The sequence below is a fragment of the Tupaia chinensis genome, unplaced genomic scaffold, assembly GCF_000334495.1.
Source record: "Tupaia chinensis unplaced genomic scaffold, TupChi_1.0 Scaffold143647_1, whole genome shotgun sequence".
Taxonomy (NCBI): Eukaryota; Metazoa; Chordata; class Mammalia; order Scandentia; family Tupaiidae; genus Tupaia; species Tupaia belangeri.
Window position 1 is genome coordinate 1053571 of NW_006203496.1, and position 17817 is coordinate 1071387.

Consider the following 17817-nt stretch of genomic DNA (forward strand, 5'->3'; position numbering starts at 1 on the left):
TCCCTACCCTATATGGACCTATTGTCAGTTCATTTGTGGAAAACTCTAGAGAGATATGTTTACCTCCTTTTTAAAGCAAGGTCTGGTGTGGAGAGCCTGGAGTAGCACCTGGAAGAGGTGCTTTCCCGAGAGTACTTGAGAACCTTCTGTTCTGCCCACATCACAGCAGGTTGAGGTGTCTCAAGGAGCCTACCCTGGAGACTCTGTTCTTTCTCCTTATCTTCCTTAACACCCTGTGTCTCCACTCACTCTCAGGTGCACCCCACTGGGTTGCACAAAGCTTAAATATTCTCAAGTAAAGTAAAGCAATAGCAGGCCAAGGACTCCAGCATCCATGGCACTTCTAAAACAAAGGATGCCTCTTCAATAAGAATAGGGAAGACACTGCAATATTTGGGTTTCTACCAAGGAAGTGTGAGCTCTACTCCACCTGCTATTGTGCTGGGGGCTCCCTGATCTTCACAGTCAAAGGAAGGCACAGTAAGGCACAGTAAGTGGAGAAAAAAAAAGCTCATTTGAGCCATGGGCGTAGGGTATCACAGGCTGTCACCCAGGTGACACAGATTCTAGAGGCCTAGAATGTACACACTGAAAGGGTTGCCCAGAGGGCAAGAAGAGGGGAGAGTGCAAGTTATGAATGGAGAGTCTACATTGGTCCATTTAAAATAAAGCAGGTGCCTTATTGGCTGTGCATTATTTACATCATGCAATCAAGAGCATTGTAAGAAGAAGGGGTGGGGCTCACACTGTAATGGTTGGCAGCTCAGTTTGCTTGCCGTAAACTGAGTTTGGGGGGCAATAACCCCCAGAGGCATGGGAGTAACTAAAACCCAGAAGTTCATATCTCCAGGGGATTTTATCTGACCTGGAGTGCCATGGGTTGCCCTGAACTGTTCTTTCTCAAGACCTTTGCCTCCAGGTAAATGCAAACCCCCTCAGGAAGTACAGGGGCAGGCAGTGGCTTTGCTCGATGACTTTTCTTGTTTGGACAACTTTGCTCCTCAAAGCATCAAATGTCTCATCTGAGATAAGGACATTGAAATACTGTGTGTTTCATGTGGTCTCTGTCAAGATGAAATGAGAGCACACATCTAGCCTCAGTCTACATTAGGTCCCAGCCTCTCCTCCTCTTCCCCACCTCCAAGGGATGAAGAGTACATTGTTTGAGTCATTAAGGTGAATCAGTCTGCCATAGCTTCTCTGAATATGGCAGAGTTGAAATAGAATAAGTCACAGGTTTTGTCAGGGGAGAAAGCTGGGGGGACAGAGCCACAGATTAAGCAACTCCTGGATTTGTAGGGGTTTTTTGTTTGTTTGTTTGTTTGTTTCTTTTTTAAAGAAAAAGATAAGATTTGAGGAGCTGGTATATGAGACACAGAAGGGAATGGAAAATGTAAAAGCAGAATGAAAGGTATAGAAAGGAGTAGTAAGAGCAGCCCATGACCTGGAAAGCAAATGTCTTCGATGTTGGTCATTTTTGCCTCGTTCTTTTTTATAATTGACAAATGATAATTATACGTAATTATGGGGTACAATGTGATGTTTTGATTTATGTGTGTATTCTAGAATGATTCTATCAAGCTAATTAACAATTATCATCTCACCTACTTATCATTTTTTGTATGAACTAGACAATTGTTTTTAACTATGGTCACCATCTATGCAATAGATCTTGCTACATTTTAATTACCAGAGGACCTGAGTGCTCATCATGATATGGAGAGACCCTGAATTCATGAATAACTCAGAGCTGATAGCTGCCTGCGGTTTCTGCCCTCCAGCAAACTTACTGTTCCTCCCCCAAGCTACAAGGTAACCTGAAACTTTGAACAGGTTAGACTTCCTATTTCTCTGCTACTTCCATTTTAGGGCAGGCTCTGAGCCCTTTCCCTGAGACCTCCCCTCTCAAACCCCCCTATAAAAGACCATGTCCAACCCCCAGTTGGGGCAGAGATTCAGAGTGTTAACTCCTCCGTGCCCACTGGGGTAATAAAAGGGTTCTCCTTTCTCTCCTTAGTGATGTTTCCATTCCTCAGCTTCTGTTTTTCTGTAACAATGAGAGAGAGAGAGAGAAATAGAGACAGAGAGGTTCCTCCAGTGTGGTGTGGTGACGTTGCAGTCCTTTGCCCTCCACTCCCTCTTCCTGTCAGGATTTTGGGCATGCACACACACGTGTGCCTCATGTATTTTTCAAGCCACCGGGTTTGGGATTCGAATCACAATCAGTCACGTAAGATCCAGCTCCCTCACCTGCTGAGCTACAGGGCTGGCCCTGTGCAATAGATCTATTCCTCCCACCTACCTAAATCTTTGTAATCTTCACCCATATCTCCTCAGTCCCCATCTCTACCCTATTCTGGGGAATAATCCATACCTCATGTTTACCTTTTTGGAGACTTTCAAAACTACAGGCTAGGGAGAAAGAAAAAAATACTCTGCTTGAAATATTATTGTCATTTTTAAGATTATTTAAGATATAAGACCTAAAAGTTTTCAGTTAATTTTTCTAAGCCAAGGGAATATGTTCTTTTAAAAATGATAGCCTCAGAATCTTATAAGTTGAATAAGAATAACTACATCTGGTTTCTCTTACAAAAACGCATTCATGTTTCTGTTCAAAAGGACACAGCTGAACATTGTTGAGAATGAGTCACTTTATCCTGAGGATATGTGTGTGAAGTTGTACCCCCTCAGGCAACAACAGAAACTAGAATTAACCTAAATTTATTTCCATGTCAGTAGAAATATGCTGGAGTCAAGTTTTACTGAAATGGTTGAAATATAACATTGAGCTTTATATAGTCTTGCTAGAGATGTAGATTATAGATTTATAGAACATATATTGGACCATCAGGAAAATCATGATGTATTTTTGCATAGAAAATCATAGAAAAATATGTTGTGACTTTTCTGACGACCCAATACATTTAAAAATATATTTTTTTATTAGAGAGATTTTTTTTTCTGCTATAGGGCACATCCACTCCCCAGAGAGACAGAGAGACAGAAAGCAAGAAATCACCCCCTAGGAGAGATGGCCACACTGCAATCCCTTCTTCTTCATTCTTCTCTTGGGATTTTTGGGCACGCATGCATATGTGCTTGGGTGAGTTTTAGGCTTCTGGATTCGGGACACAAACCCATGGTCAACTACATGAGAGTCCAGCAACATAACCGTTACGCCATCTGCTGGTTCCCAATACAACATATTGAAACTATATCATATTCCCCACTTTTCCTCATTAAAAATAGAAAACAGAGAGAATAAAAACAAAATCAAGTGTCTCCTAAGCCCTGATGAATGTCACCTCACAGGACCCTTCATATGACAACTGGAAATCAGGCTGTTGTGAAAAACCCATTTATTGGCCAAGAATCTCCTATACTTGTATAACTTGCCCAGAGTTAACAGATTAGTAGGTAGCTTAATCAGGATTCCAGCTCGATTTTGCTGATTTCAAAGTCCACGATCTCTTCACTGATGTGACCTCCCTTGCTCTGACAATAGATGAAACAACATATGAAAAAGTGCACTGAGTTCTAAGTCTTCCACTTCCTCTCCTAAGCTTGTGATGCAGTTTCTCATACCGGTGACTGGTCCCAGTTACAGCCAGAGGTTCAAAGAGAGTCTCCCCTGTGAAGTACAGAACTGGAGAAGGGCAGGGCGATTTCTAAGACACACACACACACACACACACACACACATACATACATACGCAAATAGTCACACACATACATATCCTAAATAAACAGAACACACACAGAATCAGGATTAAAGACTAAATGGGACAAGAAGCTACCAGGTCTAAATTCAACAGGAGGGCAAATATTATAACCCCTCCTCCCACGAATAGTAAGGAGATTTAGTTAGAACACTGAAATTAAAGAGGCAGAAGACTGAGAGGAAGAGATGAAATTTGAAAGGATTGTTATAGCTATGTGTGGGTAACAGCAGCCTGGCTGCCATATGCCAGCAGGGTGGCTTGCACGTAGCACACGCCCAATAAACATCTATGGAATGACTTACCCAACTTAGCCATACGACTAGTGCTTGCCCTGCACAGAAGAATTCAGCTACAACTGTTGCTTTGTGTAATAAGCTTGGCTGAAATGAATACATCTTGCTGCAGTCTAGTTACGTCAAGAAATAAGAGCAGGAAAAAACCAATAGTTACGGTGTAAACTCTGAGGGTGAATCGAAGTCTTCATCAAAAGCCCTGAGCAAGGTTTTCCCTAGCAAGTAGATTTCAATTCACTGAGAGTGCTATTTAGAGTCTGGTGACTTGAGTCACCCAAGTAAGAAATGAATGGGGGAAAAAAAAAACATCTGCAGATCTTCACAGTGTCTCTAGGGCTTGCATTTGGGAATTGATGTTTTGGAAGAGGCTGAAGTCCAGCAAGACAGAGCTTATTGTATATATTCTTTTTGTTTGTTTGTTTTCTTAGAGATTTTTGCTATAGGGTGCATGTGCTCACCAGAGAGACAGAAAGACAGAAAGCGAGAAATCACCCTCCAGGGAGGATGGCCATGCCACAATCTCTTCTCCTCCATTCTCCTCTTGGGATTTGGGTCATGCACGCACATGTGCCTGGTGTGAGTTTTAGACGCTGGGTCCAGGACCTGAATAGCGATCAACTATGTGAGAGTCCAGCAACGTAATCATTGCACCATCTGCTGGTCCCATGTGTATATTCTTTTTGTAAGTTAAAGTTTAAGAACAAATTGGAACACAGATGTTCAGGAATTACTGTTGTCACCTGTGTCTTTGCAAGACTCAACTTTTGAGCCTGAGAGATTCTTACCAAGTATGTTTTCCTCTTAAAGTAAATACATACATACATACTTACATACATACAGAAAGTGTGTTGTGTAGGAAATCTAACCCATATGCTTGTTTTCTTTTTCTATCAGGCTGATGCCTGGTTACTGAGAACTGATGACCAAATACCTTTCCATTCAACACAGGAAATCATATTTTGTTCATTATAAACAAATCAAAACTTAAAGATATCTGAATTTGTTTTGAAATATGCTGTGCTAAAATTTCAAGTTAGGCTGAAACTAAAAGAGGCGTTTCCTAAGCCTTGATTTCAATACCTTGCTCGGCTTTCAGAGTTTCTTGTCAATACACAACCACCTTTTACTGAGCATGTGCATGGGGCGGGGGGCGGGGGAGTCATTGTGAAACCATGAGGAGGTGAATCGACTCCAACTGTCTTGTGAATAGTGCTGTAAATGGAGGTCCAATTCACTCTTTAAGACCCTGTAGAGCAATCTGAGGACTAGCTGCTCCTTCAGATCATAAAAATTGGTTGGAACCTTTATCACCACCTAGAGGTCATTGAACTAAACTGCAAAAACAAGAAGAATGTTATTCAAGTGACTGTAAATTCCCAGGTATGAGGGTCTTTCCATTTCCACACCAAACTGGCCTAATAGTAAATGCTTAGGTGAAGTAAATGATCCTGGGAAAAGTGGTATTTGCCAACTTCCCAGGGTAAATCATTGAATGGGGCAGGAAGGCTGGAAACTCATTTTTTTCTGAGAATATCCTTGACTTGAGCTTAAATTGCCACTTCCTGTACTGCTAACTACAATTTGAAGATGTATGTTCAACATCAGCTCCGGAGAAGCTGCGAGGCAGGTATCAGTGCCGCCATCTTGCTTCCTAGCAGAGAATTGCTTGGGTGGCAAACAAATCAGTAAGTTAGGTTGAATCCAACCTTTTTATGGTTATAGAGTCCTAGGACATCGCTTTATTCATGAGAGAAAGAGACAGAAAGAAGAGAGAGAAAGGGAAGGACCCAACTCGCCCACTCCAGTCTCAACTGACCTGGATCGTGGGTGTGCAAGCTCCCTGTATGAATTTGCATGGTTTAGAATTAAGAACCAAAAGCCGCAGATAAATAGGTTTGAGACGTCTCTTTCAGGGTAATCGAAATGGGAATGGTAAGGAAGATGCAATGGGAGAGGCCTAGACCCAGGATGTTCACAGTGAACTCTCCTTCCATAATATCCAGGATAAGAGTGCAGACTTGTCACATGGATGTCCAACAGTGCCATGGGTCTCCATTGCAATAAGAATGGCATTAACTGAGTTGGAATGATCCTAAGGTGACTCTTGAGTCATAATTGGTGGCTCTAAGCCTGAACTAGGGCCATGATGGAATGACCTGTGCTATGAGAGAAGGGCAGATGCTCAGCACTGTCTCCTTGGCTGCAGACGAGCCAGGATGAGCCCTGAACTCCAGGAGGAAGGCAAGACAGGTCATCTGACCAGAGAAGCTGCAGCCTCTTGAGGAAGTCAAAACGGGGCAAGGAAGAGAGAATTGAGCCCCGGAACCTACTGCTCTGGTGCCAAGTATCCAGACCATGTGGTTTTCATTAAGCAAAAGACTCAGGGCCCACAAGTAGTAAAGTGGTTAAGGTGCTGGACTCCCTCCCATATGGGTGACTGTGGTTCAAGTCCCAGACCCAGCAGCTTGAAACATGCTGGTGTGTGTGTGCGCATGCCCAAAATCCTAAGAGAAGGATGGCGGAGAAGGGATTATAGGGTGACCATTCCTCCTGGGGGTGATTTCTCACTTTCTATCTCTCTGTCTCTCCAGAGAGCACATAAACCCATCTTTAAAAAAAAAAAAAAAGGAGAGAGAGAGAGAGAGAAAGAAAGAAAAGAGAAGAAAAAGGAAGGGAAAGAAAGTAACTCTAGGGGCCAGCAGGTGGCGTGGTGGTTTAGGCACCGGGCTCCCATATGGCTGACCACTATTCAAGTTTCAGACCTAATAGCTTGCTTTCTCACTTTTCCTCTCTTTCTCTCATTGTCTAGCTCTCTTTGGTGAGTATATGTGCCCTATAGCAAATTGAAAATAATAATAATAATAATAAATAAAATTTTAAAAATATAATGAAATTTGGAAAAGAAAATAAAATGACTCGAAATCTATTGAAATTACAATTCGAGAGCAAGGCCCTAAAATTGACATGTACAAAGGCTTAGGTCTGATAAACAGAATCTTAACAGAAATGCCTGAGAATATTTTTTTAAAATTTTTTGTAGAATAAGAAAAAGCAGATATAAAAGCTCTTTAAAAGTATACTGGCCTTCATGATATGAAAATCTATTATTTCCCTAGGACTTCCAATGGAGTGTGGTCTTCTGTGATGAGTGGTAAGAGCATAACAACTAATTTTACCATTTGTCGGGCTTCTTAACACAGAACATCGGATTACGAGCTCTGAGGTATGGCCATCTCCAAGGAATTTTGTTTTTCTATCTCATGCTCTCATAGTTCTTTAAACTGCACTAGTTTACAGGCACCACTTTAAAACATGCAGCTAGAAATACTCTTAACCTGTGTGGGAAAAAAGGTGTACATGGTGAGGTGAGCGTTTAGGGCCATCCAGGCTGTCATTTGACTTGAGACGTTGTCCTCTCTCACCCAGTTACGGTCACCCCTGCATCACACCCTCCTCAACCCTGCATCCTCCGTGGTCATCCATTAATGAGACCTAGCTTTCCTGTGCAATTTTAATCATGCTTGCCTCACATTAGGGACACAGCTGTGTCCTGAACTTGTAGGAGGCAGTAATGTCACCGCACAGGAGGTGGTGCTGTCTTCATCTGCATGATCCATTGTCACTGAAAAGACTGCATTTCTTGACCACCTGCCATTTTTGGCATTTAACTGTCCTTTCCAAAAGACCAGCCTCCCCTTTCCACTTTCCCACAGAAACTGCAGCGTTGAGGGGTCAGGTGGTGACATAGCAGTCATACAGAGTGACCCATGTGGAGAAGGCACTGAGTTCTCCTCCCAGGACCTCCCTGAGCACACGTGGTCATGATCTGGACTGGCCAAGACTGGGGATGGGTTGTGGCTTGATTACCCTGTCAGAGTGTGTGCCTGTCCCAACAAATGTCTATCTCTGTCTCTGTCTGTCTCTCTTGTGGAAGGAATAAATACATTTAAAAAAAATATTTATTTATTTAATCCCACTTGTTATCATCATTATTATTTTTAAATTTGACCAGACAGAGACAGAGAGAGAGAGAGAGAGACAAAGGGAAAGCAAGAGAGCAAGCTACCAAGTCTGGGACTCAAACCATGCGGGAATTCAGCACCTGTAATCACCACGCCACCTGCTGGCCCAGAAACACATACATCTGAAAAATTCTTCAAGTTGAAAAATCAGTAAGAAAGAGCAAGGCCTTGATTTAGGATTAAGTGTTCTCAGCTTGAAGGCTGTCCTCCCTTTTCTGTAGCCCCAAGTCTACATGCCTGGCCAATAACAGTGACCCCCCTAGCTGTTGTCATAGTAGAACTTCCCTAACAAATACCTCTGTGGAGTCAACAAAAAGTGTGGCCTCTCTGATAAGCTTTTATTGGTTTATAGAAGTTAAAACTTGGAACTAAGCTGAGCTGAGATACATTGAATTGAAATCTCTTGAATGATGGGTGATTCGTGCTTAGGTAACATTTATTCATGCAAGAAAATCCTGCGTTCATGAAGCTCATGATTAAATGACTCACTTTCAGAAAAGATGCCCAAGGGTACAGGGAGAATGGAGAAAGCATTTGGAAACTTAAAGAAGGTAGAGTTCACACTTGCTGAATAAGTATAGTGAGGTCAACTTTTTATTTATTTATATATTTATTTATTTAGAGCTTTTGCCATGGGACACATGTGTTCACTGGAGAGACAAAGACAGAAACAGGGAAAGTGATAAATCCCCCCCACCCCCTCCCCCTTTGAGAGGTTTTCGCTATAGGGCGCGTGCGCTTGCCAGACAGAGAGAGACATAGAGACAGAAAGCAAGAAATCACACCCCAGAGGGGATGGTCACACCGCAATCCCTTCTTCATTTTCCTCTCGGGATCTTGGGCACGCACGCACATGCACCCGGCGTGAGTTTTAAGCCACCGGGTCCGGGACGTGAACCGCGGTTGACTATGTGGGAGTCCAGTGACATAGCCATTACGCTAACTGCTGGTTCCCCCTCCTCTTGGAATTTTTAACATGCACACATATGCTCCCAGCGTCATTTTCTAGTCCCTGGTTCAAGACTCAAACCACCATCGCCCATCTGGCAGTCCAGCACCTTAACCGCTACGCCATCTGTTGTCTCCAATGAGATCAACCTTATCACAGCGATCGAGAGGGAACCATATTGGAAGGAATGAAAAATTACGTCTGAAATATGGCAACACGAAAGCTTTTTGATTCTATTTACTGAAGCTTACACTCGTGTGCGGTTAAAAGGTTTCAGGCAAGAGAGAGCCACATCAAAAGGAACTCGGGGAAAGGCTTAAAAATAATGAAACTTTTGAAAGCAAAGCATGCACTGCAGAGAAGGGCTGTTCATTTTGGTTTCAGATGGAATCCCTTCCAGGAACGCAGACCGTCTGAGTTCATCAAACAAAAGCTCTGGTTCCAACAGTATGAACTTTGAACAGATTTCACTGCTCAGACCGGAACATAAACTCGAAACAAACAAGGCTCTAGGCCCAACTTCAAGCTTTCCAGGGACAGGACATGAGTGCTCAGAAGTCTGGGCTGGGAAACTCGGGTGCTCTGGCTGGAAGGTTGTTGTGACATCTCCCCAAAGAAGAATGAGCTACCCTCTGGTCTCAACCTGCCAGCTCGATTGGGAGTTTTTGGCAACATGTACTGAATCCTGGCATGAACAGCAAGCCCAAAGGAACAACCGCTCATTTGGTGCAGATGGCAGAATGGAAGATCAGTGGGGAGACCAGCTCTGATACGCCACTGGTTTTCCCCAGCAGAATTTCTACAGCCGTCAAGACACACCACTTGGCTTTTGGTTGGTGAAAGTAAAGCTAGTTTCTGTGGGTCTGAGCCTTTTGTTTAGTATGAAGAAGAGGGATTGATTTCCCTGCATACTCTCCGAAAATCTGAAAACTCCAGGACAGAGACAAATGAAGCCTGAAAAGTCGTTTAGTCTTAGGGTCTATTGCAGTCATTATTTTGGCTCTCTGTCTAAACTGGGAACTTCAGTGGATTCACTGTCCTCCACATAAACTAAGAATATTCAGATTTCATGAATAAACTCAATAAATATTTGATGAATGCCAGACTGTATTTGGGAGACACTGGTCAACATTATAAAACCTTAATGGGTGCTTTAGGGAGTGCTTTGGTCCACAATCCTCTTTAAGCTCCATGGGTAACAAGTCTAAGGCAAAATTGTCTTATCCCAGAACACCAGGGAAATGAGCCAGAAATAGGAAAGCCCGGTCCAGATCAGTCATGAGTAAGTAATGAGCTCAGCCACTATTAAATGTTGGTCAATGTATTGACCAAAGAGTTGGCAACTTGTTTGTTTTTCCGAGAAACAGAAATAATTTGGTGACCAGACTCTGGAGGTTGAGAACTTGGAGAAAGACACCGTGTCCCCTCTGTTCCCAAACAGGTCCGCATGGTTTTCTCCAACAGTGTGCCCTTTCTCGTCTTCATTTCCTCACTCTCGCTGTCCCAGACACTTGAAATGCCCTCACAGGAGCCTCTACCTGTTGAAATCCTGCTCATGCTTCCTGGCTGAACTCATTCAAAAGCCACTTCCTTCGTGAGTTCTTTCCAGCCTAAAAGAACTTTTGCTTTTTTTTTTTGAGCTTTTATAGTGCCTTTGTATCTCGGGGTACCTAGATTTTTTTACATTAATATTATTAGTAAGCTTGTCTTATCTATCCTACTAGCTGGCTTATAAGACCCTGGAGAAAAAAGAACTAGTATTACTAATATTAATACACACATTTATACACACACGTAGTACATGCACATAAGCAAAAGCTTATACTATATGTATATACACATTTATGAATGTGGATAACTTAGTGCATGTATTACATGCATTATTATCATTATAGATACTTGAATCTCCCTTGCCTGCTGTAAACTTAGGAACACAATAAAGTCAGTGGATGTTAGTTCAATAAACTAAGTGCCAGTACCTGATTGGAGAATGACCCTCTGTGAAAAGACTCATTCTAAACAGGCATTCTCTTTTCCTCTCAGAACTTTTTATTTTTTTAGAAAGAATTTTGCTATAAGGCACATGTGCTCACCAGAGAGAGAGAGAGAGAGACAAAGAAATAGAAAGCAAGAAATCACCCTCTGGGGGGATGGCCATGCCACAATCTCTTCTCCTCCGTTCTTCTCTTGGCATCCTGGGCACCCCCACACAGGTGGACGGTGTGAGTTTTAAGCCTCCGGGTCCAGGACTTGGACCAGGAGTCCAGAGATGTAATAGTTATACCATCTGCTAGCCCCTAACATATACATTTTATGTACGTATATGAACTGTTTGCTTCTGTGTTGAACATGTACAAACTCCTTTCTTGTCATTATTTCCTAAGCAATGCATATCACAATGAGTTGCATAGCATTTACATTGTTTTAGGCATTTTACGTAACCTAGAAATGATTTAAAGTCGACTGGCAGATGGGCAAATGGTATATGCAAAAACTATGCAATTTTGTATACGAGACTTGAGTGTCCAAGGATTTTTATATCTGCAGGAGGTCTGGGAACCAAGTCCCCGCAGGTACTGAGAGACCACTGCATTTCTAACTCTAGAATGATGAAGGGAGAGAGGAGCCAGAATGTCTCTGGGCTGCTGTGTGAATAAAGTCTATCAAGTTGTAAAAGGGCTTGCTGTAGTTAAAACGAGGGAAGAGGCAGCATGGCATGCTGTTTACGGGTTTGCACACAGAGGCAGCCGAAAGCCGAGAGAGGATAGCATTGAGGTTGAGAGAGGCAGGAGGAAACAAGGTACAAACTGCAGTTTGCAGAAATCATGGCTTGTCCCAGGCAGAGAATTAGAGTTCAGGCCAAGTGAATCAGATCTCTAAGGGAGGTGAGACTTGGCTGACATCTGGATTTTATGAGAGTCATGGGTATGCAGTCGGTTGAATCTGAGGATACAAACACACAGATAAAGAGGCTGACTTAAAGTCCTTCCTCCCTTAGAATGGAGGAGAAGGGATTGCAGCATGGCCATCCCCCCTGGGGGGTGATTTCTCACTTTCTGTCTGTCTGTCTGGCGAGCACACGCCCTATAGCAAAAATCTCTCCAAAAAAAAGTCCTTCCTCCCTTGCCTCTAACAGGCAGTGATGCCCATGCCAGGCTCCTTAGGGTTTTCACCACTACTTCAGAGGGCTTAGTGAAGTACTTCTTCCTCCACACCATGCTGTCTCAAGAATCCTGAAACACGTTTTCTTTGTTTGTTGCCTGACAATCTACCATTGTGTTGAACCATGATGTAAGGAGCCTGCTTGTAGTCTCTCTGGCTTTCCTTATTCCTAGAGCCAGACTTTAATGCCTATTACTGTTTTTAGCCTTTTCACTCAGTCTTTCTGGCTTCCAAGTCTTTTTTATTTTAATTAATTAATTAATTTTTAATTTGCTATAGGATACATGTGCTCACCAGAGAGAGACAGACAGACAGACAGAGAGAAAGCAAGCTCCCAGGTCCAGTATTCAAACTGTGGTCAACCATGTGGGAATCCAACACCTTAACCACCACACCATTGCTGGCCCCTGGTTTCCATTGCTTAACTCCTAGTTCCAATTTCTTTCATTCATTCATCCAATACACAGTTATTGAAAGCCCACTATGTATAGGCCACCATGCACTTACATTACAGAAACAAGTAAGACAGAGTTCCTGTCTCTAGGGATCTGGTTAAAATCAAGCCTGACCTACGTATGTGCTTGGCTAACCCCAGGGAATTTGTCCTAGGTGTTCCCTCCCATGCTAAGAGGCGGCTTCCCCTTAAACCAACCCAAGACTCTGTGATCAAGGTCCAGTTCCTAAGCTGTTAGTAGAAACTTGGGCAAGCTTTGGCTTCAATTTCTTAGTTTAGTAGAAGTTGGTATTAGGATTGGGACCAGTAGATGGTGTAATGGTTACATCATTGGATTCCCACATGGTCGATTGCAGTTCGATTCCCAGACTTGGCAGTTTAAAACTCACACTGGGTGTGTGTAGATGTGTGCCTAGGATGCCAAGAGGAGAGTGAGACGGGATTGTGGTGTTGCCATCCCTCCTGGGGGTAATTTCTCACTTTCTGTCTCTCTGTCTCTCTCTGTCTCTCTAGCGAGCACCTGCACCTTATAGAAAAGTATCTCTTACAAAATAAAAAAGAAGTTAGTATTAGGATTAACTTTACAACTAACTAAATATTGCCCAACAGAAGGAGCTATTCCTAGAACAGCTAGTGAAAGATAAAGAATGGGCTAGTTTATTCGATCCTTCTGGAGTAGAGGAGGATACTCTGAAAATAGCCTTCCTTTTGTAACCTTAAGAAACATTCTTATTAAGACCAAGTATTTTTCTTTCTTGAACATGAATATTTTCCTTCAAATACCCTTGAAATGTTTGAAGAACATCTAGAGCTAAAACACTCCGTACCTGCAGTAATTATTAAAGAAGGAGCCAAATGTTTTGAAATGCTTGGAATACTTTTAAATCACTATATCAAGATCAAACTTGTGCTCTGACTTACTAAGAGAAAAAAAAAAAGAAAAGAAAGAGAACAGGCTGTATTAAAATTAGAACGACTTTTGCTGGCACTGTAAAGGAAAGGATGAAAGAGAATTGATAGTCAGTAGTTATTTTCTGTGCTATCTTATTTAATTGTAGGGGGAAAACTCCTTAAAGAAGATATTGCCGTATTGTCTCACTTCAGAGATCAGGAGAATGAGGTGAAGAGTGAATCCAACCTGTCACTCCCAAGTTCATTCTCTTTAAGGGTAGTCATTTTAATCAGGGTATTTGTCTTCTTAAAGAATTAACTTCTGGGGACCAGCAGATGGCATCATGATTACGTCACTGGACTCCCATGTAGTTGACTGTGGTTGGAATACAATTCCAGACCCAGTGACTTAAAACTCATACTGGGCGCAGGTGTGTGAGTGCCCAAGATCCCAAGAGGAGGATGCAGGAGAAGGAATTACAAAGTGGCTATTCTCCCTGGGGCATGATTTCTTACTTTCTGTCTCTCTGTCTCTCCAGTGAATGCACACATCCTATAGTAAAAATCTCTCTCTCTCAAAAACATTAATTTCTGTAATCATGAATACTTCTACCCCAACACTCAACTGTTGGCTCTATGGTGTATGTGCCGGGAGAGGGAGAAGGGAGTTTTCTCTCTCTCTCTTACTCTCATGTGTCTACAGATACCCTTTGGTTTAATAAAAGGGAAAAGGTTGTTTTAAAGTTACCATCTTTGACTCAAAAATGGATGAATATAGAAAATCTGCAGTAGTTGGGAAAAGTGACCCAGACTTTGAAAGATACACATTGTATATCCCCACTCAATTTATACTGAGTGTTTACACTCCATGGCCGAGGTTGAGAGATCTGAAGATGTGATGGTGGAGAGGATAGAAATAGATGCCAAAGACTCTAAGGGGCGAGAGTGCATGGTAGAGAGTGGATATGGGGGTGGGTGTGAAATGCAAAGGGAAGGAAACATTTGACAGATGGAAACTTGTAACACTCTCTGTTGAAAAAAGAAATACTATGCATGGATTTCTAACATTTTTGGCGTAAAATAAACTTACATTTTAATTTAATTTTTCCTAAAACCTTTATAAAGTTTCTTCATTCAGAAGAGATGAAAGGAAAAAAGAAATTAAAAAATAAATAATTGAATTTTTAAAAATTTTAATGACACATAGTTACTTTTTTTTTATAAAAAGAGTTTTGTTTTGTTTTGTTTTGTTTGCTATAGGGCATGTGCACTCTCTGGAGAGACAGAGAGACAGAAAGTGAGAAATCACCTCCCAGGAGGATGGTCATGCCACAGTCCATTCTCTTTCATTCTTTTCTCAGGATCTTGGGCACACACACACACAATATGCTCTGTGTGAATGTTCAACCACCAGGTCCAGGACTTGAATTGCAGTTGGCCATGGAGGTGGGGGGGGGGGTCCAGCACCTTAACCACTACACTACATGCTGGCCCCACTAATAATATCCCTTAAAGCAAATTTAAACTATGTAGTCTAACAACGCATTGATAGTCTTTAAAGGCTCCAGGAAACCATTGAGTTATTTTGAAAATATTTGGTTGTCACGAACTAATTTATCTTTAATATGAGCTTTAAATAGTCTATCTGAGGGTCAACCAATCGATTTCCCATACAGGGATCAGTCCAGTCTTAAGGAACTGCATCTTTGTAGAAAATTTCCTTACGTACTTATTGCAACAGCAAATTGCTATTTCCGACACAACCCCCAAAACATTTTAGAGGGAAATATTTGGAATGGATCCCATTTGTTGTGTGCTTGCAGTCTAAGAGGGGAAGAAAAACAAAATTGTTTCCCTCTTCTCTGTCAACATCCTGGCATGGAGACCCTCTGTTTTCTCAATTAATTTTTGAAGGTTGGCTGCTGAATGGGCATTCTTTAACCTGAGCTGACCATTTGGAATGTAAAATTAGCAAAGTAATTATATTTACTGGGGCACTGATTGAAGGGAAATTGCACTCAGCTGATGCATGTACAAGTTGTGAAATGGGTCATGGTAGCAGATGGCCTTCCAAGAAGCAAAAAATAACTTGGGAGTCGGTAGCTCTTTCTCCTTCACTTCCTTAATTGAACCCTGATGCATAATGGTGGGAATGCTCAAATCAGGTCAAGGAAACTGAGGATGTCTGGACAGATAATGAAGGAAAGCCATGAGTTGTCCAAGAAGAATATCTTGATTGTAAAATAAGTCACCGGGTCCTGAAATCTGAATCTGAAACCAGTGTTAGTTGTTCATCACTATCACTATTAGCAATTATTACACGTGATTTCCTCTCTCTTCTCTCTCTTTCTGGAGAGCGTGTGCACATGATAGAAAAAGAAAAAAAAAAGACTTAAGAACTTATTATTAACCAACAGTAATATATAGATAGTTTTAGATCCTGTTTCAAACATTAAAATAAAACACAGACCACCCACAGCTTGGTAGTTAAGGCAGCTGGATCTCACAAGACTGACCACAGGGTTCAAGTCCCAGACATGGTGGTTCGAGAAACACCCTGGCATATGTGTGTGCATGCCCAATATCCTGAAAAGAGGGAGAAATGAAGGAGAAGGGATTGTGCCCCTTGGGGAATGCTTTCTTGCTTTCCCTCTCCCTCTCTCTCTAAGTCTCTCTCTGATGAGCACGTGTCCTCTGGTAAAATCATAAACAGGCGCAACAGGACCAGCCTCGTAGCCTACTGATTAAGGAACTCAGCTCCCACATGACTGTCCACAATTTGAATCGTGGCCCTGGTGGCTTGAAACACGCTAGGCATATGTGTGTACATGTCCTGAATCCCAACAGGATGGAGAAATGGAAGACACAGGATTATACATGGCCTCACTCCACTGGGGGGAGGAAAACAGGGGTGCTTTCTCCTCTTCCTCTCTGTCTCACTGTCTCTCTTTTTGAGTTCACCTACCCTCTGGCAGATTAAAAAAAAATTAAAATTAAAAAAAGAGGACAACAAAATAAAAGCCAGAATATTTAAGGTGAGGCCCACAGCACGGTGGTTAAATGTTGTGCATTGGGAGTTGAATCACACGTGGCCTATCAGGGTTCGAATCCTGGCTTGGTAGCTTGAAAAACAAGCCAGGCACATGTGCACGCAGGCCTCAAATCCCGAATGGAGAAATGGAGGGGAAAGGATTGCAGTATAGCTGTGTCCTGTTGCGAGATGCTCCTCTCTCACTCTCTCTCTTTCTCTCTCTCTCTTTCTCTTGCTCATGAGCTCATATGCCCTCTGAAAATAATTAATAAACGAATCCAGAACATTGATAGACAATCTAGAAAACTAAAACGCTGACAATACTAAGATTATAACTGGAGTTTTGGAGGTATGACGATATAATTATGTTTAAAGAGAGTCTTTAGAGATATGTGATGAACTATTTTCAGATTAAATGATGTAATGTCTGAAAATTAAAAATAACTGGAAGTAGTTGGGAAAATGGGCGGAGATATAAAGAAGAAAAGTAACTGGTGGCAATTATTGAGTTGCATGACCATGTATGGAGTGATTACACCATGCTCTCTGGTTTTACCCACGTCTGAAATATTCCACAGGAAAAATGTGTTTTTAAGGTGTCTCACACATCTAAAAAAATGCAGATTTACTTGTAGCTACATGATACAATGCAATGTTTCTTTTATTTTTAGTTAATTTTTTTTCTTCCATGGAAGAGACAGAGAGAGAATCAGAGAGATAGAGAGACAGGTGTCTCCGAGAGGGTCCTCATGCCATAATCCATGCACAACTTCAGTCAGCTATGATGAACATAGGACTCTGAATATTCTAAAAATGATTGAATTGTAGATTATAAGTTGGTTAATTATATAATATGTGAATGATACCTCAATAAATCTGCTTTTAGAAGTTGAATGTAAGTGGCCAGATGGTGGCAACTGGTAAAATGCAACACTCTGTGAGGTTTTCATTCAGGTCCGGAACTCCCTGAGTATGCTGAGCACGTGGTTACTCATGATTTAGGTCTGGCCAAAGTCTAGGGGTGGATTGTGGCATCAGGATCCCATCAAAGTTGCTGTCTCTCTCTGTCTTTCCTTTTCAAGAGAGAAAGAGGGGCCAGCAGGTGGTGTAGTGCTTAAGGCACTGGACTCCCATCTCATGGACCATAGTTTGAATCCTGGATCAGGCAGCTTGAAACTCAGTCCAGGCTCATGTGCATGCATGCCCAAAATCCTGAGAGGAGAATGGAGGAGGAGGGATTGTGGCATGACCATCCCCTTGGGAGGTGATTTCTCACTTTCCCTCTCAATG

General features: G+C 42.1%; 1 long non-coding RNA gene across 1 annotated transcript; it reads left to right on the top strand.

Annotated features, from left to right (window-relative positions):
- The first annotated feature begins 760 nt into the window (after positions 1 to 760).
- LOC102478132 (uncharacterized) lies at positions 761 to 10089 on the top strand. Its single transcript, XR_336854.3, has 4 exons — positions 761 to 919; positions 1670 to 1812; positions 7135 to 7241; positions 9374 to 10089. It is a non-coding gene; the product is annotated as an uncharacterized LOC102478132 (long non-coding RNA).
- The last annotated feature ends 7728 nt before the right edge of the window (positions 10090 to 17817 follow it).